This window comes from Sardina pilchardus, chromosome 11, assembly GCF_963854185.1.
Source record: "Sardina pilchardus chromosome 11, fSarPil1.1, whole genome shotgun sequence".
Classification (NCBI taxonomy): Eukaryota; Metazoa; Chordata; class Actinopteri; order Clupeiformes; family Clupeidae; genus Sardina; species Sardina pilchardus.
The window spans coordinates 34012721-34039741 of record NC_085004.1 but is presented as its reverse complement, the minus strand read 5'-3'; the positions used below and the strand labels follow the sequence as shown (position 1 = coordinate 34039741).

The 27021-nt window shown below is 42.8% G+C and overlaps 1 protein-coding gene across 2 annotated transcripts in view; it reads right to left on the bottom strand.

Moving 5' to 3' along the window:
* LOC134095540 (anoctamin-1-like) overlaps positions 1 to 13375 on the bottom strand; it is a 60450-nt gene extending 47075 nt beyond the window's left edge. Inside the window, exon 1 of one of the 2 annotated variants that reach the window (XM_062549143.1) lies at positions 13269 to 13375. The gene's annotated coding sequence lies outside the window, so the exon portion shown is untranslated. Of the gene's footprint in view, positions 1 to 10604; positions 10624 to 13268 lie in introns of those variants that run through there. The other variant, XM_062549144.1, reaches the window with a different exon arrangement.
* Positions 13376 to 27021: the final 13646 nt, after the last annotated feature.

Below are 27021 nucleotides of genomic sequence, written 5' to 3'. Positions count from 1 at the left end.
TGTAGAGCGTCTAATTGATGTTGATAGGCAGACTGTTTAGAATGGGTGGATGAGTGAAATGTTTGAAGAAGATGAATGGATATAAAGTTGAATGGAATTAGGAGGACTTATTTTGATACTGTTGTGCGCAGAGGATACAGGGGAACAGAATATGTAGTCTTCAGAGAGATTGTAAAGCCTGAGAGAAACTGACAGTTGGTGCCCAGGTGGCTGACCAGCTGGGGTAACATTCTAATTGCTGCCGTGATGTCATAATGAGCCATGTTAAGTCTATGGGGGAAATTGTAATAGTTTTTAACTAATAGTTTAAAAAGTATAAAAGTTACAAAGTTGAAAAATACAAAGCCCACATCGCGTAAGTAAGACCTACGCGTCAAAATTTGAATGGAGTTTCTACGTTAAGCGGTTGAAGCTGAATTGCGTGCGTTAGAAGAAGAACTAGAAATGCAATTCCAAGGAATTACCAGTGCATGAAAATGCAAAAAATAGATAGATAATGTAGATATGGTTACTAAGGTGTAGCTAGGGTAAACATGGTGGTTGCATAGTTTACAGAGAGTTGATAGTGTGAAGGTAGACAGTTTAAAGATGAAACGTTCCAGTTCTAACTTAACTAATGATTTCTATTCATGTTAAAATGTTGATTAGCTAACTTAGCTAATGATTTCTAGCAGTTACGCTAAAAATGCTTACTATGCTAGCAATGCTAACAATGCTAACCAGGTTGATTAGCTAACTTAACCGATGATTTTTAGCAGTAATGCTAAAAATGCTAACTATGCTAACAATGCTAAATTTGCTAACAATGCTAACCAGGTTGATTAGCTAACTTAGTTGATGATTTTTTGCAGTTATGCTAAAAATGCTAACTATGCTAACAATGCTAACCATGGTAACTAGCTAACTTGCTAGTGAGGACTTTTATTTTGAAACATTTGTTGCTAGGGTATCCATGGTGGCCACTATCAGGAAACAAGAAGTTACTGCAGTATAATCATGTTGGTTGCTATGGAAACGGTCATAAACACTTTTTAATGGTTGCTATGTTGGTTGCTAGGTACATGGAGGTTTCATGTAGTTGACTGGAGGCATAGTGGATGATAACTGACGGTTGGAATGGTTGAACAGTTCAATAGTTTAGTAGTTTCAATGGTTAAATGATTTAATAGTGTATTATTGCAGTGAGGACCTTTATTTTGAAACAGTTGTGGACAGAGGAAGTAGTGAAACAGGATCTGTAGTCTTAATGAGATTGTATGCTTAAAGCCTGAGACAGAAGGTGCTTCTCATAGCGTTTACGCGTCCTCTCTCGCTCCTCACTGATCCACATAAAGAATGATGGAGCGGCAACAATGGGATAGTCTAGCCCTTCTTCTATCTTTCTTTATGTAGATCATTGAGGATCGAGGATCGAGGGAGGACATATAAACGCTGCTTGAGAGGGACCCACAGTAAATACTTTAAAAGTTGTATGTAGATAGTCTAATTAATGTTGATAGATAGAATGTTTAATGGATGTTGATAGGCAGATTGTTTAATAGATATTGATTGACAGTTTAATGGGTGGATGAGTGAATGGTCTGAAGAAGATGAATGGATAGAAGGTTGGATGGAATGTGCCTTATATTCTTGTTAAGAGAGACACTGATACAGCTCTCTGAGAGTAGTTGACACAGGTGTAATCAATTTAACTGGCTAGTCTTAAGAGAGCCAGAGTATCTTAAAGCCTGAGACAGAGTAAATAATTTAAAAGTTGAATGTAGATAGTCTAATTAATGTTGATAGACAGAGAGTTTAATGGATGTTAGACAGATTGTTTAATAGATGTTGATAGACAGTTTAATGGGTGGATGAGTGAATGGTCTGAAGAAGATGAATGGATAGAATGTTGGATGGAATGTGCCTTATATTCTTGTAGAATGGAGAGACACAGCTCTCTACTGAGAGTAGTGGATACAGATACAGGTGTAATCAATTTAACTGGCTAGTCTTAAGAGAGCCAGCCTGAGACAGAGTAGATTGTTTAAAAGTTCAATGTAGAGCGTCTAATTGATGTTGTTGATAGGCAGACTGTTTAGAATGGGTGGATGAGTGAATGGTTTGAAGAAGATGAATGGATATAAAGTTGGATGGAATTAGGAGGACTTATTTTGATACTGTTGTGCGCAGAGGATACAGGGGAACAGAATATGTAGTCTTCAGAGAGGAGCCTGAGAGAAACTGACAGTTGGTGCCCAGGTGGCTGACCAGCTGGGGTAACATTCTAATTGCTGCCGTGATGTCATAATGAGCAATGTTAAGTCTATGGGGGAAATGGTGATAGTTTTTAACTAATAGTTTAAAAAGTATAAAAGTTACAAAGTTGAAAAATATAAAGCACATATGGCATAAGCAAGACCTACGCAACAAAGTTTGAATGAAGTTTCTACGTTAAACGGTTGAAGCTGAATTGCGAGCGTTAGAAGAAGAAGTTTAATAATAACTAGAAATGCAATTCCAAGGAATTACCAGTGCATGAAAAAATAGATAGATAATGTAGATATGGTTACTAAGGTGTAGCTAGGGTAAACATGGTGGTTGCATAGTTTACAGAGAGTTGATAGTGTGAAGGTAGACAGTTTAAAGATGAAACGTTCCAGTTTTAACTTCACCAATGATTTCTATTCATGTTAAAATGTTGATTAGCTAACTTAGCTAATGATTTCTAGCAGTTACGCTAAAAATGCTTATTATGCTAGCAATGCTAACTTTACTAACAATGCTAACCAGGTTGATTAGCTAACTTAACCGATGATTTCCAGCAGTAATGCTAAAAATGTTAACTATGTTAACAATGCTAAATTTGCTAACAATGCTAACCAGGTTGATTAGCTAACTTAGTTGATGATTTTTTGCAGTTATGCTAAAAATGCTAACTATGCTAACCATGCTAACTTGCTAGTGAGGACTTTTATTTTGAAACATTTGTTGCTAGGGTATCCATGGTGGCCACTATCAGGAAACAAGAAGTTACTGCAGTATAATCATGTTGGTTGCTATGGAAACGGTCATAAACACTTAATTTTAATGGTTGCTATGTTGGTTGCTAGGTACATGGAGGTTTCATGTAGTTGACTGGAGGCATAGTGGATGATAACTGACAGTTGGAATGGTTGAACAGTTCAATAGTTGAGTAGTTTCAATGGTTAAATGATTTAATAGTGTATTATTGCAGTGAGGACCTTTATTTTGAAACAGTTGTGGACAGAGGAAGTAGTGAAACAGGATCTGTAGTCTTAATGAGATTGTATGCTTAAAGCCTGAGACAGAAGGTGCCTCTCATATAGCGTTTACGCGTCCTCTCTCGCTCCTCACTGATCTACATAAAGAATGATGGAGCGGCAACAATGGGATAGTCTAGCCCTTCTTCTATCTTTCTTTATGTAGATCATTGAGGATCGAGGAGCGAGGGAGGACATATAAACGCTGCTTGAGAGGGACCCACAGTGAATACTTTAAAAGTTGTATGTAGATAGTCTAATTAATGTTGATAGACAGAATGTTTATGGATGTTGATAGGCAGATTGTTTAATAGATATTGATTGACAGTTTAATGGGTGGATGAGTGAATGGTCTGAAGAAGATGAATGGATAGAAGGTTGGATGGAATGTGCCTTATATTCTTGTTAAGAGAGACACTGATACAGCTCTCTGAGAGTAGTTGACACAGGTGTAATCAATTTAACTGGCTAGTCTTAAGAGAGCCAGAGTAGCCTACTCTTAAAGCCTGAGACAGAGTAAACAATTTAAAAGTTGAATGTAGATAGTCTAATTAATGTTGATAGACAGAGAGTTTAATGGATGTTGATAGACAGATTGTTTAATAGATGTTGATAGACAGTTTAATGGGTGGATGAGTGAATGGTCTGAAGAAGATGAATGGATAGAATGTTGGATGGAATGTGCCTTATATTCTTGTAGAATGGAGAGACACAGCTCTCTACTGAGAGTAGTGGATACAGATACAGGTGTAATCAATTTAACTGGCTAGTCTTAAGAGAGCCAGCCTGAGACAGAGTAGATTGTTTAAAAGTTGAATGTAGAGCGTCTAATTGATGTTGATAGGCAGACTGTTTAGAATGGGTGGATGAGTGAATGGTTTGAAGAAGATGAATGGATATAAAGTTGAATGGAATTAGGAGGACTTATTTTGATACTGTTGTGCGCAGAGGATACAGGGGAACAGAATATGTAGTCTTCAGAGAGGAGCCTGAGAGAAACTGACAGTTGGTGCCCAGGTGGCTGACCAGCTGGGGTAACATTCTAATTGCTGCCGTGATGTCATAATGAGCAATGTTAAGTCTATGGGGAAATTGTTAATAGTTTTTATTTAATAGTTCAAAAAGTATAAAAGTTACAAAGTTGAAAAATACAAAGCACACATGGCATAAGCAAGACCTACGCAACAACGTTTGAATGAAGTTTCTACGTTAAACGGTTGAAGCTGAATTGCGAGCGTTAGAAGAAGAAGTTTAATAAAAAGCCTAGGAAGAACAGTACAGTGCATTTTCATGCACTGTAATAAGAAGAATAGGAAGAACAGTACAGTGCATTTTCATGCACTGTAATAAGAAGAATAGGAAGAACAGTACAGTGCATTTTCATGCACTGTAATAATAATAAGAAGAATAGGAAGAACAGTACAGTGCATTTTCATGCACTGTAATTAAATGGTTTATTGTGTCCGAAAGTGTTATTGGTATCAATCACACACAAGCAATAACAGTGATCTTATCCACCAAAAATATTTTTCAGTCTTCATACTGTAATAATCTACCAACTGTGAAAATATCAGACCCTATTTCCCCTTAATTAAAAAAAAACGTAATTGCTCGTTTCATTTCATAAATGGACTACAACTACAAGTGACGTGACACCCTTCCACGACGTTACTCGCCTAGCATGGTTTGTTTATTAGCCTGTTAGCTAGTTGGTTAGTTAGTAGACAATCACACTTACTGCCAGCTCTTGTGTGAGTAGGAGCACAACACAAGTTATCCCAACATAAAGGTAATTACCACGCGGTTTACATCGCTCTGTTATTACAAAAATATGTAAAGCCAGCTTGTAGGCTTAACTTGCGTGTACGAAACCGCTAGCGAACGTCACTCATTAGGCTACGGTGCAAAAGTTAGCTTGCCAGGTCGGTTAACAGGCTAAATTAAATGGTTTATTGTGTCCGAAAGTGTCTTATTGGTATCACACACAAGCAATGAGGTTAGTTTGTAACAACATACACGTTTAACCACAGTCCTTAGCTTCCTAGCTAGCAAACCTCACTAGCCCTTGCCATTAACTTTCTATGTACTGTGCTAGCTAGCTCAGTTTAGGCGAAGTGTAAAAGTATTACGTGTTGGAAAGTGAGTTTTATTGGCATCACACAAGCAAGGACAACAGCGAAAAGCTCTGTTTTGACTAGGAGACTGGAAGGACTAGAAGAGTTCTTTTGACGAGTAGAGTCAAGTAGATCGTCTTGTGCTTCTCATGTTGTGAAAAAATCCTCTAGCAAATCCTCACTTCAAATTTCGAGGTTGTTTGTCGTGATCTGCTGATGTCACTGCGACAACCAATCTGCGCGAGGTAGCCACTAGTACTGCCCATAGACCTAAAAGCAACTCTACCGGGCCGTTTTTAGTACATACCCTCCATCAGGTACTCCTTTAGTTCCTGTAAATGGCCCTGAAGACGGCCCTCTCGGACCGGCCCGGTCGGTGGAGACACGCGCACACGGCGAAGTCCCTGAAAAACGGCCCGATAGTTCCGATAGTGGAAACACGCCTATTATTTCCATCGAACCGGTCGACCTCGAAGGCCGTTATCCCGCTTATCTCCCGTTTGTATTCACAACCTGTATATTTAGAACATAGTTTGATTCCACCGTGGCGTCCGTTAACATCGCTAAAACTGTCTTGACTGTGGGACTACTTTCCGCCACATATCAACTTTCTACTTGCAGGACAAAACTGCCGTTACTAGTTCTAAAATGGATGGTTGCTATGGCCAAAAGCCAGTCGTTAGTTCTAAATGGCTGGTTGCTACGGCCAAAAGCCAGTCGTTAGTTCTATCTCTCCCGTTGTCAAGCGGCCATATCCCAGGATTCTGATTAACTTTAACTTTGAAAGATCGCTACTTGTATAGCCTACATGGCATCCAACTAGCTACAATCCACCTCCGTCATATGCTACAATGTTACTATGGTTCTGCACGTCTGTATTTCAGCTTGGATGCAACGTTACAGTTCATTTAAACTTCGCAACGAGTTTGGCGAATTAATATTCAAGTGTGATACGGGAACTACTTCACAGGTAGCAGGTTATACGAAGTTATCTCCCTCAACAATGGAATTCTCTTCTCTGATTGGCTAATGGGGTGGCCATTAACTTCGTATAACCTGCTACTTTCGAAGTAGTTCCCGTATCACACTTGAATATTAATTCGCCAAACTCGTTGCGAAGTTTAAATGAACTGTCACGTTGCATCCAAGCTGAAATACAGACGTGCAGAACCATAGTAACATTGTAGCATATGACGGAGGTGGATTGTAGCTAGTTGGATGCCATGTAGGCTATAAAAGTAGCGATCTTTCAAAGTTAAAGTTAATCAGAATCCTGGGAAATGCCCGCTTGACAACGGGAGAGATAGAACTAACGACTGGCTTTTGGCCGTAGCAACCAGCCATTTAGAACTAACGACTGGCTTTTGGCCATAGCAACCATCCATTTAGAACTAGTAACGGCAGTTTTGTCCTGCAAGTGGAAAGTTGATATGTGGCGGAAAGTAGTCCCACAGTCAAGACAGTTTTAGCGATGTTTCCGGACGCAACGGTGGAATAAAACTATGTTCTAAATATACAGGATATGAATACAAACGGGAGATAAGCGGGATAACGGCCTTCGAGGTCGACCGGTTCGATGGAAATAATGGCACGGCGGAGGTAACTCCGTCTCCGTGCTTCGCACGTCGCCGGAGTTCTAGACCTCCACCTGGCCATTATTTCCATCGAACCGGTCACCTCGTCGGCCGTTATCCCTTACTTAATGGCCACCCCATCAGCCAATCAGAGAAGAGAATTCCATTGTTGAGGGAGATAATCATCAGTAACAAAATCAGTTTATACGTTTTCTTTCAAGGTGCCTGCATTCTTTTTCTTTTCTTCAGAATTTTTGGAAGTAATGTTGTGTTTGTTATTTTTTTTGTATGTTTATTATCACACATCAGACTATTATCTATACAGAAATCTGTGATTTTTGATTGATCAAGAGGGAGGACTGTAGAACTCTAGAATAATCTTACATACTTCTGATGTGTTTATATGTTAGCCATAGAATATTATATACTGTATGTATGTGAATGCATACCATTGTACATTACTTTCTGTCTCTAGAAAGGCTGACTCTAAGCTCTGATATTAAGTGCACATTTAGGCCTGTTTACCACAAAGGCATAGCCTTCCTCAGGAACATCAGTCATAACAATAGGCCAAGGGAGATAACAGCCAGAGGCTGTGTGTCCGGATTTTGCCACCTGGTCAGAGCAAGTCTTGTGCAATCGTTATCAATCCCTTCATGTGTTTAAGATTCATGTTAGAATGTTTTAGCTATAACTGACTTTGTCTAAGGAACTGACTTTGAGACGAATCGAGAAGCCAAACGCTGAGGCTGAGTATCTTCTGCAGAGATACTCTGCTGCCGCTTTTGATAGCAATCACGACTGTTAGACTCTGTTCAATTTTACTGTCTGAGACTTAGCCTGTGTACTGTTATCCATTGATTGTACCGTCTATAATAAATCATCATTCAATCGCCGATCCTGATCCAGCCGTCAAGCTTTATTGACCACCTTCAATTCAGACATTTGACATTAGAACTAAAACACAACGCAAACCACTCGAAGATCCAACAGAGGGAATTATGATGACAAGTGAATGCATCAATGCTTGCATGCACAATGACAGGATTCCTCCAAGTTTGCCTTGCTAAAACAGATGTGTGTGCGTTTACATGCACACGAATAAAACAATTACTGGCAATGATCAGGTAACTAGAATAAACTGTTCAAGGTGTATATATGTCTCAAAGAAATCAGAATATTGACAGAAACCAGGTGTGTTAAACAACTTTTTCATAAACTGGCAGTAAACCAATAATGAATATCAGTTTATTCTGTTTACATGAAAACCCCCCGATAATTTTCAGTTTTTGAGTGTGCATGCACTGTAAACACGCCCAGTTGACACGTTTACATGATGTTTTTTTTAATAACAGATTAATTATTTGAAATTAAATAGTTCGGAATTAAAATATTCTCCTTCGAGTTGACATGGAAATAATAATTCCGAATTGAAGTATACATGGAAAATAAGTTAATTCGGCTTTATTTATTCCGCTCAACGTCTGGGGGTCAGGAAGGGTTCTGATTGGACAAGCGGTATTCAAACGTAGCCTAATTAAGGTCTACTGGAAGAAAACAAACTCCAGCTGGCTACCGGCTTTTTACCATCTTGGTTTACCGTTACGCCATGGACACAAACATAATAATAACTGTTAATCAATTCCGCTTTGAAATCGGAATAAACCACCCACTTACTTCGGAATTAAGTTTAATTTAGAATAATCATTTTCATGCGGAGTCAAGTGTTTGCGTGGACTTTTTAAAGTGGAATTGATTTTTATTCAGAATTAAGTTAGCTTTATTCAGAATTAAAGCTCTCATGTAGACGCAGCAAGTGTGTGTGTTGCTGTGCACAGTATGTGAGGATACCAGTAGGGGACACCGGGGACAGCTGCAACAGGGGACAGTTGCAACAAGGTGTACTCCTCCATAACAGTGTTTTCTTTACTTTAACTCTTGTTATTTAAAGTAGAAGGCCAGAGTTTTTGGCAAATGGTTTATGGCATTTTCCGACTGAGTAAGGGGAGAGGAGCATTAAAGATAAGCTGCACATACTCTCCAGACTGTCTACCAGAGTAATGGCAACTTAATAATGTGCATTTCGATGTACAGTATGCAAAAAGATTAAGTTGCATTTTCAGAAAATGCCAACAAATTAAGTACAGTCAATGTCAAAAATATCAGCATATAAAAACAGGTAGCATTTACATGAATCAATACTACACTGAAAATAAAGAATCACTGGATTTACTTGATTTGATCATGTACATCGGTTGCACGGTTTTAAGATGAAGTCATATGGACAATAGCACTGAACATCTTTTTACAGTGCATTTTGTCAAGTTCCGCATCCATTGCTGCTTGGTCAGATAAAAAATGGCCATGCAGCGTTAAAAAAAACCTGCATTAAAACTAGGGCTGAACGATTTTGGAAAATAATCTCCAGTAAATGAGTTTTTCCCCCAATATTGTTATTGTGTTATTGTAATTTAATATGTGATATTAACACACACACACACACACACACACACACACACACACACACACACACACACACACACACACACACACACACACACACACACACACACACACACACACACACACACACACACACACACACACACACACACACACACACACAATTGCTCTATCCTATACCCCCATAGTGTTTTATTGATTTACAAAGGCACATACATGATTACACTTATAAATTCTACTGCTCTTCCTACTATTCATCCTGCACACTTATGATGTTATGTTAATAATAATAATGTTGCACACTGCACACTGTTACCACACTGCACATGGCTGTACATACTGCACATACAGTATCTGTCTATATGGTTCATACTGAATATCCTTATTTATTCTGTTTTTCTTATAATATATTCTGCCAATCCACTTACTATGTTACTGCTACAACATTGCACATCTGTACATGTTATTCATAGTTTGTTCATATTACGTAGCCATGATTATTCATGCTCTTAAAGGAAACTGCTAATGCATTGCACATATCTATATTTAATTCATATTACTCTAAACCAACTGTATTCTACTGCACTATATTTCTTGTCTGGGCTGTGTTTTGTATATTACATTGCACTTTTCTGCTTTTTGCACTTCTGGTTAGACACAGACTGCATTTTGTTGTATTTGTACCTGCACTCTGTACAATGACAATAAAGCTGAATCTGTAATCTACTTCTCTCTCTCTCTCTATCTCACACACACACACACACACACACACACACACACACACACACACACACACACACACACACACACACACATTCTCACACACACACACACACACACACACACACACACACACACACACACACACACACACACACACACACACACACACATTCCCCTCCATGCACAACATGGGTCAGAACAATCTTGCAACACAATGGCCGCGCTTCCCAGATTCATTAAGAAGCTCTCAACGCTAAGATCTTCTTTGGAGCGCTCTTAAGAACGTTGTGAAAGAAGAACGTGTTTCCCAGAGTCGCTCTTAGCTTAAGAAGATCTTTCACTAAGAAGGAAACGTAAGATGGAGCTGACCCACTCTTAACAGCCTTCTTAACGATCAAATGCTCAGTGAGCAGGCACAGCACAGCACACAGCACAGGCTGCAGAAGTGCCGCAAGGGTGCAGCAAATTACCTTCAGAAACAATATATTTAAGCTCACGATATTCACACGGCCCAAAACATTAACGGCCCACCGGGAACCCTCCCGAATCTCCCGATAAGCCACCCAGGCCTGCAAACACACACACAAACACAAACACAAACACAAACACACACACGCGTACGCACGCACGCACACACGATACATGCGTAGCCTAATTTGCTCCTGTAGGGGGAACACGGGGGGCTGTGTGTGACTTGTGCGCTGATAAAGGGGTGGGTGATCAATTTGCCTGGCATCGATTGATTCAGTTTCAGCACCACCGTGGTGAACAGCTCTCGATAAAAGCTTCTTTGGCTTGATCTTAAGGTTCTCCTAAGAACCCGTCTGGGAAACACCCGTATCTCAGTGCTCCTTCTTAGCGATTCCTTCTTTGGAGCCCTCTTAAGTCCTTAAGAAAAATCGAATCTGGGAAACGCGGCCAATGACAGTTCAGCTTACTGTTCACTACAGTATCAACACCGCAGCGCAAATGAACACTCATGCATGCAAATTAACAACTTTTTTTGTTTGAGAAAACAAACAATGCAGGTACGCAGGCACTAATAAATCATCTATGGAGGGCATGATGTTTTCTCCTCGAATTTCCAAATATGCTCCTTCACATTTTACTGATGTCAAGTGCCAGAGGAAGGGAAATGGCCCTAAAGCATCACTTGGCCATGGTCAAGCTTCACTTTAAACATGGTGCACCTTTCAGGGTATTCATTCTTTATCCTCTACATAACCACTGGTCTGGAGGTCCAAAAAGATCCTGGAGGTCCTGTTGTCACTCATTTATATGGTTTTGGCTAAGTGTTCTGTTTTGATTATGCTTATAGAACAGCAGTATGTTTGGATGAGGAAGAATAAAGCATACATTAAAAAGTGCACCCTGTCTAAACTGATGCATGTAATAACTGATACTCTAGGCCAATTTTGCTTCATCTGCACTGATAATCAGCAACATATCAAGGAGAAGGTAAAAGTCATTCAAATATTTGGAAATCCCAGGAGAAAACATCATGCCTCATAGAAATCCATGGAACTCTAGGTTATTGAATTTGATCTTGTCCTTTAGAAATGGACAGACATCAGTAAGGAATGCTACTAGAGCTGACATACGCATAGTCTTTAAAGCGCAAAAGACGTTTTTTGTCTGACAAGACTTGACCGTGTAAGTTTGACAGTATTCATTAGCATTTTGGAGATATTTTGTGTTGAATCTGGGGAAATTCTGGGCATTTTCAGCATTTAACAGTGCTGTGGGGTTGTATTAGTTAATAAGTTGTTATTGTTGATGTTATTAGACCTTTGACTTGAATGAAATCGTTAGGTTATAACATAGCTTTTGTGTGTGATACAAAGAAGACTGCCCAATTACTGTAATAGGTTCTCTTGTAGCTTCTCCCTTAGCTGAACAGGACCAATTTAAAAATGTTCATGATCACAACAACTAGCAAATACGACTCCACTATACCATGGTGTGAAATGAGAGAACATCTAAAAATGGTAAATCAGCAATAACAATAGTGTCCTTCACTTCCTCAAACTTGACTTCCACACACACTGTCACCAAACACCACAGAGAAGCTGATAGGCTATCTGATAAACGGACGTGCCTGTAAATTGTATTTTTCTTTTTGCATGTTGTAAGGCTACAGCCAGACATTGAAATTTCAACTGAAGTATCGACATTGAGAATAATACATGCTTTGTTTTTTTTGCTTCTGTAACTCCCCTGCTCTGTGGTTGTTTTTACACCTTGTGAGTGGGCGAGAATGAATTTGGACACATCCCCCTCTCTCATTCATTCATGCTAGGCTACCTGTTTCAACCTGTCGGGCAGGTATTTCAGCCAAAGCCCTATCAGATGAGTTGCTTTCTCAGTCTGAACCATGTAGGGTGTGTCTAGGCAGTATATTTCCATGACTATTACCAAGTAACACTAGTCTGTGCATTCACTATGTCATTTTAAGATAAGGTTAGGCTCATCTAATTTCCATCAACGTGATTTCATTAATTATAGGCTATTCATCAGTTCGCATTGTTATTAGGTCCCTTACTTTAACAAGTGTTTCTTTTTCGATCATTCAATTAATCCAAACTACCATAAGGGAGTGGGTGGTCACATTTTGAATATTGACGCTGCCAGTATTCTGAACCGGCTTGGAACAACAACATATGCCTCAATAGCGAGTTTATGCAAACAGACCTAATTTAAAAGCAGAAATGTCAAAAGCTTGTCTTGTCAGCCTAACTCGCACAATACATTAATATAGGGCCTATCCTAAATTACCTCAACATGCCAGGTGATCTGAGCTTTCGACAACCACTGTCTGATCTCCATGTCTCACAATAACTCAGGTTATCGTAAAGAGTTAGTCTTGGATATGCGACTCTTGACATTTTAGGAGTAGCCTAAGTTAGGCTAGCCCTATTCTATCGATGATACAAACTACGAACAGAGACCAAATTGGCGAAATTAATCAAATCCGCGGAAACAGACCGCTGCTCGTGACAGTTGACTATTCATGTGTAGCCAAACTGGACACACCCATCCCTCAATTTAAAATTGCCTACTTAATCACATAACCTACGTAGGCTAGGTAAATCGAGGCCAATAAAACAAAATGTAGCTAATGAGACCAAACTTACCAGAGGTTTATCGGTTAGGCTGCATAAGTCGCTCTCTGAATCACCCACTATGAAGAGCTGTGCTGCGGTGTTGACCTGCGCACACCTATGTGACATGCATGTGCGGATGTAAAGGTAGCCTAGGTAAGGTTGCAACGATGTGTTTTGGTCTCTTCAGGGAGGAAGTGGCCTATCCTGATCAACTGTGAGTAAATTATTCATGAGTTTCATCATGTCCCTTGCCAAATGTGTAGGGACTGTCTGATCATTTGTATCCCAAAACCCAAGAGTTTAGCCCCATTGTGAATCCGGAAATGTTGAGTAGTACACCAAAGTTTTACTGCAGATATGTGAAGTATGGGTTCCCAACATACATAAACTGCCGGACGTTACATATTTTGCATAGCAGAATCGTCCAGGTTTACAATAGATTTTGCACTGTGTGACCAGTTTCTTCAATTAATTAATTTCTTAATTAATTTCGGACAACATTTTAGTTTATTTTCATGGTTTATTTTCATGGTTTCATGGCAATAATTTGACATTTTAAAATCACAAAAGCTCTTGCTATTTGACATGAATGTTGAACCTAAATTTGTTGTTGTAAAGCAAGGGAGTAGTCTAGTTTTTAAGTAGGCTATAGCCTATTGAAACATTTAAAAATGTATGGAAAAGTTAATCATAAAGGGATTAAATTCACCAACTAGCATGTCTTCCAGCAGAATGGCGGCGTTATTGTAAGCCTACTCCGCATCTATCAAGCTAATCACAAACAACTGAAAGCGCAAGCATTTTTGCCATGAGATTTACAGTCAGTTGGAATGATATTTGAATTTCTGACAATTTGAGTGTCTAGCCTATGTGTTGACTTTCAAGTCATGTTTACTTTCATGTCGAAATTCAAAATTTCTTTATACAGGTGGGTCTCAAAAAATTAGAATATTATGGAAAAGTTTATTTCCCCTCGTAATTGATTTCAAAAAGTGAATCTTTCATATATTCTAGGCTACATCCATTAGATATAAAGAAATATTCAAGCCATTTTATTTTTAATCTGGATGTTTACAGCTTACAGAAGAGGAACACTCCTAAATCAGTTTCTCAAAATATTAAAGAGGTTATATAGAATATAATAGAATAGTGTACAAAATCCCTGCTCCTCCCAAAAAGGGACGTTGTCTCTTTAAGAGCATCTCGCGTTGTCCACGAGGGTTATGTGTGTACGCATGCTTTTCTTTTGGTGCGCGATCTGAAGGTGTAGAGACGTTACTGTTAGTCCAGCACATTGTTTGAAAACGTAGCACTTTATTTTGTCCTGTTGTGCGTTGCTGACCAAATGTAAGTGACATTTACTGTTAACTGTTGTTTAATAAGAGTACAATGTCTAAAAACATATTAGTTTAATTGCCGCGAATGTGTGGATGTTTAGCCATGTAAGTCACGTTATTTTAGGCTTCCCACGTGTTACTTTATACTGCCACTTCGTGGTGTTATTACTAACATTTACCCTCTTCAGTATAGTAACGTATATTTAGCATTTCTTGATTACACAGTAACAATCTGATTCTGATTGTATTCTGTATTTATTATTTTCTAGAAACCACAACTTGATACAACACATGACAAACAATACAACTTAACAAATTATAATTCAACATACAAGTCAGATACTTTTGGATTGTGGAATAAATGGTCAATAACATCTCCCTGGAAGATTTGCATTCTTTCTGACCGAAGAATTAGACCAGCAGTTGTACGACCCGCAACACATTTAATTATTTCCTACAAAATTGGTCCTTCTGAGCCGGAGAGTACATCTGCTGCGTCATGGATCCTTCCAGAGATGTCCAGGATGGAGCACATTTGCCTGATTCTCGTCCCATACGGAGCCGGCATCCCCCTGCCTACTTAGAGAACTATGTGCTCAGCCATCCACATCAGCCCAATCTCATTCCCTCCACTGGTAATGTGACTTCTTCTGAAAGACTAGTATCACGTGCAAGCCATGAAGCTAACACCAGTTATGTATCATCTGCACCTTCTGGAGCTGCAAGCAGAGACCTTGGACTACTAGACCATCTAGAAGAGAGATGGCGAAGCCTAAGCATTGAGCTGAGAGAGCTCCAGGTAGTAATGGAAGATGCTAGAAGAACACCCTATCCGCCAAGCTCTCTGAGTTTTTCCCAAGAGTATCCAAGGTCAACTTTCCTTAACCAGCGGTATAGCAGTAGCCTGCCACATTTTCCCTTTGCTCGTTCATCAGTGGCTACTATCCATTCACCACAGAGAACTCCTCTCGAGCCTTCTACAGCTTCACAGCCCTCATGGACTGAGCCACCTAGTCATTCCTATGTGCGGGAACTGACTAATCCATTTATGTCTTCAACAGCCACTGAGTCATGGCCACTGGAGCTGCAGCCAAGGCAACCAGTGTCTGTTGGGGGACATTACCAACCCGCGGCTACTACTACAACGTGGACGGAGTCTCATCTGACGCCGGGACAGTTGATGCTTCAGACCACAAGGGAGCCCGGGGTTGTTCCCTCTTCACCGCACTCACATTCAACTCCAGTGCAATCTCCTCTTCTGCGGATGTCGCCGCCACCTGTGCAGCCTGCACCCGTGCAGCCACAACCTGTGCAGCCTGCGCCCGTGCAGCCACAACCTGTGCAGCCTCCGCCTGTGCAGCCACAACCTGTGCAGCCTGCGCCAGTGCAGCCACCACCTGTGCAGCCTGCACCCGTGCAGCCGCAACCTGTCCAGCCTGCGCCAGTGCAGCCACAACTTGTGCAGCCTGCACCAGTGCAGCCTGCACCCGTACAGCCGCAACCTGTCCAGCCTGTGCCTATGCAGCCACCGCCTGTGCAGCCTCCGCCTGTGCAGCCACCGCCCGTTCAGCCTCAGCCTGTCTGGCCTCCGCCTGTGCAGCCACCGCCTGTGCAGCCTCCGCCAGTCCAGCCACCGCCCGTTCAGCCTCAGCCTGTCTAGCCTCCGCCTGTCCAGCCACCGCCTGTGCAGCCTCCGCCTGTCCAGCCACCGCCTGTTCAGCCTCAGCCTGTCCGGCCTCCGCCTGTGCAGCCACCGCTGGTCCAGCCTCCGCCTGTGCAGCCCCCACCTGTTCAGCCTCAGCCTGTCTGGCCTCCGCCTGTGCAGCCACCGCCCGTTCAGCCTCAGCCTGTCTGGCCTCCGCCTGTGCAGCCTCCGCCAGTCCAGCCACCGCCTGTTCAGCCTCAGCCTGTCCGGCCTCCGCCTGTGCAGCCACCGCCGGTCCAGCCTCCGCCTGTGCAGCCTCCGCCATTCCAACCATTGTTGGGGCCACAGTATCCAGAGTACCCTGCCCCTCACAGACCAGGGTATCTGCCTTATGCAGTGCCACCCTTTCATCCATCTAATGGGCCTCATCCCTGGTACCCATATCATTATCCAGTGCCTCCTCCCTTTGCCTACCCTACAGCTGATGCTGGATCTCCTGGTTTGATGGAGATGGCAATAGCTTCATCATATGGGATTCCTAAGCCTAAGCTAGCTGCATTCTCATCTGGCAAAGAGAGTGATTTCATCGTTCTAAAGAAAGGCTTGGACACTGTTTTAGGCCCTCATCGCCATCTGACAGAGGATTATAAGTTTCAGGTCCTCCTTGACCTATTGAAACTGCCTGCAGCTTATCAGTTAGCTAAGAGGTACATAAACAGCCAACAGCCTTACAGCAGTGCGATGCATGCCTTGGACCAGAGATATGGCCAACCTCGATCACTCATCCAAAGTGAATTAAAGGCACTTCAGCAGACACCTGCGATCAGAATCGGAGATGCTCAAGGCTTTGAAGACTTCAGCACGGCAGTCAACTCACTAGTTGGTATGCTAAATTCCACAGACGGGCCTGCCAGATATGAGCTTCAATGTGGCTCACATGTTGACACCTTGCTTAGCAAACTCCCTGTGAACTACAGAGACTCCTTTGTGGAACACTGTCTGAGGCGAGGTATCATCACAAGTGGGTCGAGCAGAACATACACTCTGGTTGATTTAGCTACATGGTTGGAAACTAAATCACAGGCTCTCCAGATATCTCGTCGCGCCTCAGAAGGGACACAAGGGCAAGCTGAACGTGGTGTATCCAGGTCTGCAAAACATCCAAAGGGAAAGCACACCACAGTGTTGTTGAATACTGCGCAGGATACTCCACAAACATCAAAGCCCATTCAGCCTTCGGCTGAATCTGCATCATCAAAGAAACGTGAACGATTCAAGCCTTTTTGTCCATATTGTAAGAATCAAGAGCATTATCTAAATGGATGTTCAGACTTCACTAAATTGAACTCCTCCCAGAAGGCCGAATGGATCAAACAACAGAACAGGTGCTGGAGATGTGGTAGAGGTCACAAGCCTGACAGTTGCACTTTAAAGAAGCCCTGCTCCACATGTGGTGAACAACACCTGCTCACTCTGCATGAGGTAGCGACTACATCACGACAGAGTGTCCTGACTGTCAGCACTGCATCTACCGTCGTTTACATGGACCAGGTCAGTCACTCACGTCGAGTGATGCTCAAAGTTGTTCCTGTCCGTTTACGTCATGGAAGAAGGACTCTGGACACTCACGCGCTGCTTGACGATGGCTCCGAGAGGACTATCATATTGCCTGCTGCAGTGAAACATCTTGGCCTCAAAGAGGAGCCTGAATGTCTTACTCTGAGAACAATCAGACAGGACATCGTCCAATTGCAGGGAGCTTCTGTTACACTGGAGATATCTGCCATATCCAACCTTGGTGTCAAGCACAAGCTCCAGAGAGCATTCACTTCTGCAGAGTTGAACCTTGCAGAGCAATCCTGCCCAGCTGACGTTCTCAAGAGAAAGTATCATTACCTACGAGATGTTCCTATTACTGCCTTCAGCAAAACAAAACCCTTGATTCTAATTGGGTCAGACAACCCACATCTGATCACAGCCATACATCCAATCCGCATGGGATCACCAGGCACTCCTGTTGCTGTGTGCACTCAGTTAGGATGGGCTATCCAAGGACCTGCAACCTTCCTACAACAGCCCTGCCGACAGAGTTCCTGCCTACACATCTCCTTTCTATCACCAGCTCAAGAGCTACGGCATAATGTGGAGAAATTGTGGCAGCTGGACACTCTGCCACAACACCATGGTAAGGAGATAACACGGTCCAAGCAAGACAATGCTGCACTTGCTCTGCTGGAGAAGGATTCAGTGCGGGTCGAGGTGGATGGTGTAAAGAGATATGCTACACCTCTTCTCTGGAAGAAAGACATCCCTGTGCTTCAAGCACCATCTTCTGCTGTAATGGGGCTCCTGCGAGGTACTGAGCGACGGTTGTCAAGTAATCCAGAACAGGCCTCCATCTACAACAAAGAAATACACAAATTGGAGGAAGCTGGATATGCTGTGAGAATAACCGGTGAGGAAGCTGAGAATTCCCTCAACTCATGGTATATTCCCCATCACATGGTGTACCATAATGGGAAAGCAAGAGTTGTGTTCAACTGCTCTTTCACGTATCAGGAGCTCAACCTCAACAACAACCTGCTACCTGGTCCCACCCTAGGTCCACCCTTAGTGGGAGTACTACTCAGGTTTAGAGAGCATGCTGTTGCCATCAGTGGTGACATTCGTGCAATGTTTCACCAGGTGAGGCTCCTCACAAAAGATCAGCCTTTCTTGCGCTTCCTGTGGCGAGACATGGAACGAGACCGGAAGCCAGACATATATGAGTGGCGTGTGTTACCATTTGGGACTACATGCAGCCCCTGCTGCGCCACTTATGCAGTCCAAAGGCACGTCAGGGACCATGCAGAGGGCAATGAAGATGTGATGGAATCAGTCTTGAGCGCCTTCTATGTGGACAACTGTCTTCAGTCTCTGCCATGTCCTCAGCAGGCCAAAGCACTCATAGTCAAAATGAGAGCTTTATTTGCCAAAGGTGGATTTGATGTCAGGCAGTGGGCCAGCAATATTCCAGATGTAGTTTCCCATCTCCCCTCTGACGCCAGGTCAGAGTCCTGTGAACTTTGGTTCTCAGCCAACAAGACAGAGCCTCAAGAGTCTACTCTTGGTCTTCGTTGGCACTGCCTTTCTGATGAGCTAGGTTACAAGCATAGATTCACCCCCAACACAGAGCCTACCATGAGGATGGTGTATCGCGTACTTGCAAGCCAGTATGATCCTTTGGGGTTCATAATCCCATATACCACCAGGGCTAAAGTACTGGTACAGGCACTGTGGCGGACTGAGCGTCAGTGGGATGATCCCATTCAAGATGACTTGCTTCCAATATGGCAGGCATGGGAATCTGAGCTGGTTGACCTGCAAAATGTCACCATTCCCCGGCGTTACACTCCATTCAACATCACAAATGAAGAAGTGGAGTTGCATGTATTCAGTGATGCATCAGAGAAAGCGTATGGGGCTGTGGCTTACCTGCGTGTGGTGGACACAGCTGGTCAAACTCATGTCTCATTCATAATGGCACGATCACGGGTTGCCCCCAAGAGGCAGTTATCGATCCCGCGTCTAGAATTATGTGCAGCGCTGAGTGGCGCCCAACTTGCCAAAGTCCTGAATGGAGAGCTCACACTACCCATCAAACGCTGCATCATGTGGTCAGATTCCACCACCGTATTGAAGTGGATCCAGTCTGAATCTCAGCAATATAAAGTGTTTGTGGGAACTCGTGTTGCCGAAATACAAGAGCTGGTTGGTGCTGATAATTGGAAGTATGTCGATTCCAAGAATAATCCAGCGGACGACATAACCCGAGGACTGAGTTTGGTCCAGCTTGCACAACCCAATCGCTGGCGTAACGGCCCTCCTTTCCTTCAGCATCCACTTGAGCATTGGCCAGTTTCTCCCTCCATGGTTGTGGATGATGCTACAGAGCTTCGACAGGGTCTCTTCTGTGGTACTATTTCCACCACCGACGCATCACTTCCTGACTTGAGTTCCTGTGTATCGTGGGATGACCTTTTACTTACCACTCATCAGTCCCTCCATGGGGCGGCCTCACCATCTATGACAGCATCTGAACGAATTGAAGCTGAAGTTGCCCTTCTAAAGAGAGCACAACTTGAGAGCTTTCCTGAAGAGGTGACGGCACTCAAAGCTGGCAAGGTCATACGAGCTAGCAGCAGACTGAGTTCCCTTTCACCTGCATTGGATGGAGTTCTTGGACTCATAAGAGTTGGTGGTAGGCTTCGTAAGGCTGAAGAGCTAGGTGAAGACACTCTTCATCCTATCCTCCTCTCCCCTGATCACATGATTACCCGTCTCTTGATCCAGGACTATGACAAGCGCCTCCTTCACCCCGGTCCTGAGAGGGTCTTTGCTGAAGTCAGGAGGTCATATTGGATACTACGAGGACGTCAGGCCATCCGAAAGCATCAGAGACTGTGCGCTGAATGTTGTAAGTGGCGCAAAAGGCCTGTGGTACCTCAGATGGCTGATTTGCCAGCTGCGCGGCTCCGTCTGAATCAGCCCCCTTTCTGGTCCACAGGAGTCGACTGTTTTGGCCCTTACAATGTGAAAGTAGGCAGAAGACAGGAAAAAAGGTGGGGAATCATATTCAAGTGCCTGACCACAAGGTGTGTCCATATGGACCTCCTCTGTCATATGGATACAGATTCTTTCCTCCTTGCCCTTCGAAGATTCGTGGCCAGGCGAGGGAAACCCTTTGAGCTCATCTGCGATCAAGGTACTAATTTTCGTGGAGGGGACAGAGAACTCAAAGAGGCCCTTGCTCAACTTGAACCTTCCCTCAAAGAACAGCTTGCTGGACAGAGTATCTCCTTCAGATACAATCCTCCCCATGCACCACACTTCGGAGGAGCATGGGAAAGGGAGATAAAATCTGCCAAGGCTGCCCTTCAAGTGGTACTTAGAGATCAGCCAATGCCTGAGGAGGTTCTTGCCACAGTGTTAGTGGAGGTTGAAGGAATTTTAAATTCAAAGCCACTGGGATATGTATCATCAGATGTGGCAGACCCAGACCCAGTCACGCCTAATCTGCTCTTGATGGGGCGGCGTGATGCATCCCTGCCACAGGCCTTGTATGGGCCTGAGGCTCTACTGGGACGAAGACGCTACCGACACAGCCAGGTCATCGCTGACCACTTCTGGAGCCAGTTCATCCGAAGATACCTACCCAACCTTCAACTGCGGCAGAAATGGAAGGGCTCTACAGGCGATCTCTCTGTTGGACAGGTAATCCTTGTGATGGATTATCAACTCCCTCGTGCCTTGTGGCCTGTTGGACGGGTGAGCAAGGTTATCACAAGTGATGACGGGAAGATCCGGACAGCTGAAGTGGACATCAATGGCAAGACTTATCTTCGTCCAGTTGCCAAACTGATTGACTTGCCTGAAATGCCCAATGATGTAACTGGGGTAACTTAAACACTGGTGCGCAGGGACTTTATGTTGTTCACAAATTTAGCTAGTAAATTTGGGGGCGGCTGTACAAAATCCCTGCTCCTCCCAAAAAGGGACGTTGTCTCTTTAAGAGCATCTCGCGTTGTCCACGAGGGTTATGTGTGTACGCATGCTTTTCTTTTGGTGCGCGATCTGAAGGTGTAGAGACGTTACTGTTAGTCCAGCACATTGTTTGAAAACGTAGCACTTTATTTTGTCCTGTTGTGCGTTGCTGACCAAATGTAAGTGACATTTACTGTTAACTGTTGTTTAATAAGAGTACAATGTCTAAAAACATATTAGTTTAATTGCCGCGAATGTGTGGATGTTTAGCCATGTAAGTCACGTTATTTTAGGCTTCCCACGTGTTACTTTATACTGCCACTTCGTGGTGTTATTACTAACATTTACCCTCTTCAGTATAGTAACGTATATTTAGCATTTCTTGATTACACAGTAACAATCTGATTCTGATTGTATTCTGTATTTATTATTTTCTAGAAACCACAACTTGATACAACACATGACAAACAATACAACTTAACAAATTATAATTCAACATACAAGTCAGATACTTTTGGATTGTGGAATAAATGGTCAATAACATCTCCCTGGAAGATTTGCATTCTTTCTGACCGAAGAATTAGACCAGCAGTTGTACGACCCGCAACACATTTAATTATTTCCTACAAATAGAATAGAAAGCCTTTATTGTCATTATACACAGTACAATGAGATTTAAAGCCTCTGGCCTCTGTGCAGCTAGAGTGCCACACTGTCACACCATGGTCAGCAGGCTCTCGATGGTGGAATGGTGGAAAGTCATTAGCTGAGTGTTTAGTTAGGGTGACCAGATGTTCTCTTTTTCCAGGACATTATAGGTCTCTTTTTGAGACCTAATGATCATCCAGAATTTTGTTCTTCTAGAGCCTCAAACGTGTTTACAGCGAATTTGCATCACATTTCTCTCCGTCGTTCACAAATGAATACAAAACAGCGTTTTCTCTTGTGTCCTCTTTTTCACAAACCAAAAAGAGGACACATTCTGGTCACCCTTTAGTTGCTCCTTCCTGAGCACCCTCAGGAAGTGCGGCCACTGCTAGACCTTCTTGACCAGTGTTGACTGACAGAGTCAGAGAGAGAGACAGAAAAGTTGACCTTTTGAAGATAAACTAGATGTACCGCAAAGCAGTACAAAATATGACCGCCGTGTAGTCCTGCACATTCTCTCCACAAAAATGAATCGTCAATTATTGTCAATTATGTTTCCATCTTCTACTCCATCCCCTGCTGCAACTTTTATGTAGCCTAAATTAGTGTGTGCATGTGTGCTTCTCTGGCTGTGAGTTTTCGCTTGTGATGGGGATAAAGGGATGTGTGTGTGTGTGTGTGTGTGTGTGTGTGTGTGTGTGTGTGTGTGTGTGTATGTGTATGTGTCTGCTTTCCTGTGTTTGTGTTTTATGTGTCTGTGTGTCTGCATGTTCACTTGTGAGTGTGTGTGTGTGTGTGTGTGTGTGTGTGTGTGTGTGTGTGTGTGTTTTTATGTGTGTGTGTGTGTGTGCGTGTATGTTTGTGGGGGTGTGTTTGTGCATGCGTGTGGGTGTGTTTGTGCATGCGTGTGTGTACGTATTTATGTGTGTGTGCATGCAGGTGCGTGCTTATGCCTGCCTGTCTACTGTATGTCTATGTGTGTGTGTTTGTGTGTGTGTGTGTGTGTGTGTGCGTGTGTGTGTGTGTGTGTGTGTGTGTGTGTGTGTGTGTGTGTGTTTGTGTGTGTTTGTGTGTGTGTGTGTGTGTGTGTGTGTGTGTGTGTGTGTGTGCATGAATGTGAATGTGTGTACCTGCTTTTTCATGTTTAACTTGGTGGTGCTACACATGACATGAGTGGTTATGGGATGGCATGACATGGCCCCTTAAGACCAACAACGGTTCTCGAGATATTCACCAAAAACTGTTTCTGCCCTACCCTCCTTTCGGGAGGTCCAGTCCGGCAGGGGGGCATCGGATTAAAATGAAAAACAATGGTTCCATGCTATCCATGTGGGACTAAATGCCCACCAAGTTTTGTGCACCACGATCTTTCAGTCTCCCAGGAATCCTTGACAGATACTTGCTCCGCATAAAAACAAAAACCTGCCACTTCGCTGTGCGGCGGTCATAATTAACTAATCTGACTATTCTAAGTATTTCATTTATACACATTGTTAGGTCCATTTTAGGGGGACTTCAGCCATTATGGCATAAAACATTGTGGCCGCTGAACATGGCCTTTGCAACAGGCCTCTAACAGAGTTTGTTTTATTTTGTCTGAGTGACGACACTATTCTGTTGAAATGTACACACTCCCCGTGTAAGCACACAGCACACTGCATTAAAGTGTTTTGAACGAAGTGCACCATCTGAGAGACAGTGATTGTCAACTGTGAAGTCAGCTGTCATGTGGGTATCCTCCTGGCAACAGTCTTCTGTGCTGCTATCTTGCTAGGCCGTTAAAAGCTGACATCTTGCTTCCTTCTACGGCAGACATGTTAGACATCGAGGCAGCAAGGCAGCAGGCGGACAGACCCATTGATATAATTAGGCCTGTAAATTGTATAGGCTACTACTACTATGCTTGTAACCTGTCAGCTTGTAACCTTTATTTTAAACAGATAAAACAGAAGTTAGGGTTTTAGGTCCTAAAAAGATTAGGGACATCCTATCCACATCACAGGTTACATATAGTGATCTCTCACTGACCTCATCCACAAGTGTTAAAAATCTAAGAATTATAATTGATCAAGAACTTTTACTTAATAATCACATAAAACAGATCACAAAAACTTTTTCCATTTAAGGAACATTTCAAAGATAAGGAAGTCCTTATACCAGACACTGCAAAATCAATCCACACTTTTGTCACCTCCAGGTTAGACTATTGTAATGCGCTACATGCCGGCTGCAATAATACTTGTCTTAAAAGCTTACAGCTTCTACAAAACACAGCTGCTCCCACACTCACTAGGACCAAAAAAATATGAAAATATTTCCCCCATCCTAGCATCTCTACACTGGTTACCTGTTAAAAGTCAAATTGACTTAAAAATTCTACTTCTAATATACAAAGCCATAAATGGCAGGGCACCAGAATATATTAAAGATCTTAGTCCCATATAATCCACCAAGACCCCTACGATAACAAAATACCCTACTGGACTTCTTGTAATTCCAAGAATTTCAAAAACTATAGGAGGCAGAGCTTTTTGTTACCGTGCACCCCTTCTCTGGAATAATCTTCCTCCCTCAATTCGATTAGCAGACACCCTCCCTATTTTTAAGTCTAGACTTAAAACATACCTCTTGCTTCCCATAGTTAGGCATGGTGCAGTGTGGAACTTCAACCACCTCAGGGTCTTATTGGAACGGACCACCTCTGCTGTGGGCTTGTGTGACTGGAGCCCCAGTCATGCGTCCCATGGTGGCTACTGACCACATCTTTGCTGGTGCTGACTACCCTCCACCATGCCTTAGTTATGCTGCTATAGCATAGCGCTGTCATGGACTTTTCATGTGTCACGCCGTACAACTCCTCTTCTCCCCTCTCCCTCTGTCTCTTCCAACTCTCCCTCTTTTCTTCTCTCCTTGTCTTGTCATTCAACTCCCTCTACTTCCCTCTCCCCCTCTGCCTTTTCCCTCTATAGTATAATATTTTATATCACCATTGATATGCTTATTATTACTAACCATCATGACTTACAGTAATACTAACCCACTTTATTTCTCTTCCCTTTCCCCTATATACCATACTACCATAAAGGAAGCTTTTTTCCTCCACCAAGGAGATTAATGTTTTCATCGGGGTCTGTCTGTCTGTTTGTTTGTTTGTTTGTACACAAGATAACTCAAAAAGTAATGGATGGATTTCGACAAAATTACCTTCTGGATCCAGGAAGCACAGGCACACTACACTGTCACATCATGAAGAATGTTTTAGATAATGAATTCACTTTGCAATCAGCCTAAGCAGTATAAATAAGACACAGGTAAGCTATCCGTGTAGAGGGAACAGGCAGAGTGAGAATTAGAGGAGGCCTAGGAAGATGACGTAGAGGTGAAGAAGTAGGAGGAAGAGGAGGAGAAAGAGGTGAAAAAGCAAGAGGCAGAGGACAACAAGGACAAGGAGGTGAAGGAGGAAAAGGGGGAGTAAGAGGAGGACGAGGAGGGGAAGAGCAATGATAAAAAGAGTAAGAGATAGAATTACTGATGACATCAGAGCTGCAATAGTGGACCATGTAATCAACCATGGAATGACCTTGAGGGAAGCTGGTCAACGGGTTCAGCCTAACTTCAACCGAAATGTTTCCATAGAGCTGCTTTTGTCCGCAACTGGTTTACAGATAACCCCTCATACCCTCCATTCTTGAATCCAATTGAAGAGTTCTTCTCTGCCTGCATGCAGGGTCTATGACCGTCATCCCCATCAATGCTTAGCCCTTTTACTGTATAGGCAATGGAGGAGGCATGTGGGGATATTGACCAGTTATTGTGTCAGGCCTGGATACGGCATTCCAGAAAATATTTTCCCTGGTGCCATGGACTGGAGCACATTATGCAATGTAGATGAAATGTTGTGAACGGACCCAAAGAGACGACATGATTCGACATGACGTCAAGATGACTTTTTTTTTTTTTGTCTCAGTGAAATTGCTATTTTGTGTTTTGACTTGGATAAACACACTTTGTGTAGCCTTGGGCCTACTTGAAGTTTGCATCCCTGTTTACAGAACTAGCCTATGACAAAAGTATGACCTCAAGCTGACATATAGCCTACCTTGTGCACAGAGAAACCAAAAGCCAGATGTGTTTTGTAGGCCTATTCATACCATCAGCGTGTAGTTGGCACATTGTGTGTTTATGGCATGATGGCTTGTATAAACTGTTTGATTTGATACGAAAACACAATTTCTACGGAGGTGTGAAGTTAATCACGCTGTGTTAATAATTTGGTGAAAGGTTTTCTTATTTGCGTAGGCCTAGGCCTTTTTTTTTGCAAAAACAGGCAATATAATAGTTACGAAATATGTGCTTAAGCAATCAGGGGGAAAAATATTGTATATTGTCACATATCACCCTGGTCTGACCCATATTCTCTGCAACACATGGAATTCTCGGAAACGAATTCCGGGTTGTCTCGAACACAGCATCGCCCTAAGCTGCTGTCCTGTCCGGCAGGTTCAAAAACAGCAAGCGCTCGAATATACACGCGTTCCTTTCTAATGTTCGACCTGCGGAATTTCAAGCCAGCAAAAACGGGTTCCGAGTTGTCTCGAACGCGGCAGAACGACATACCGATTGACACATT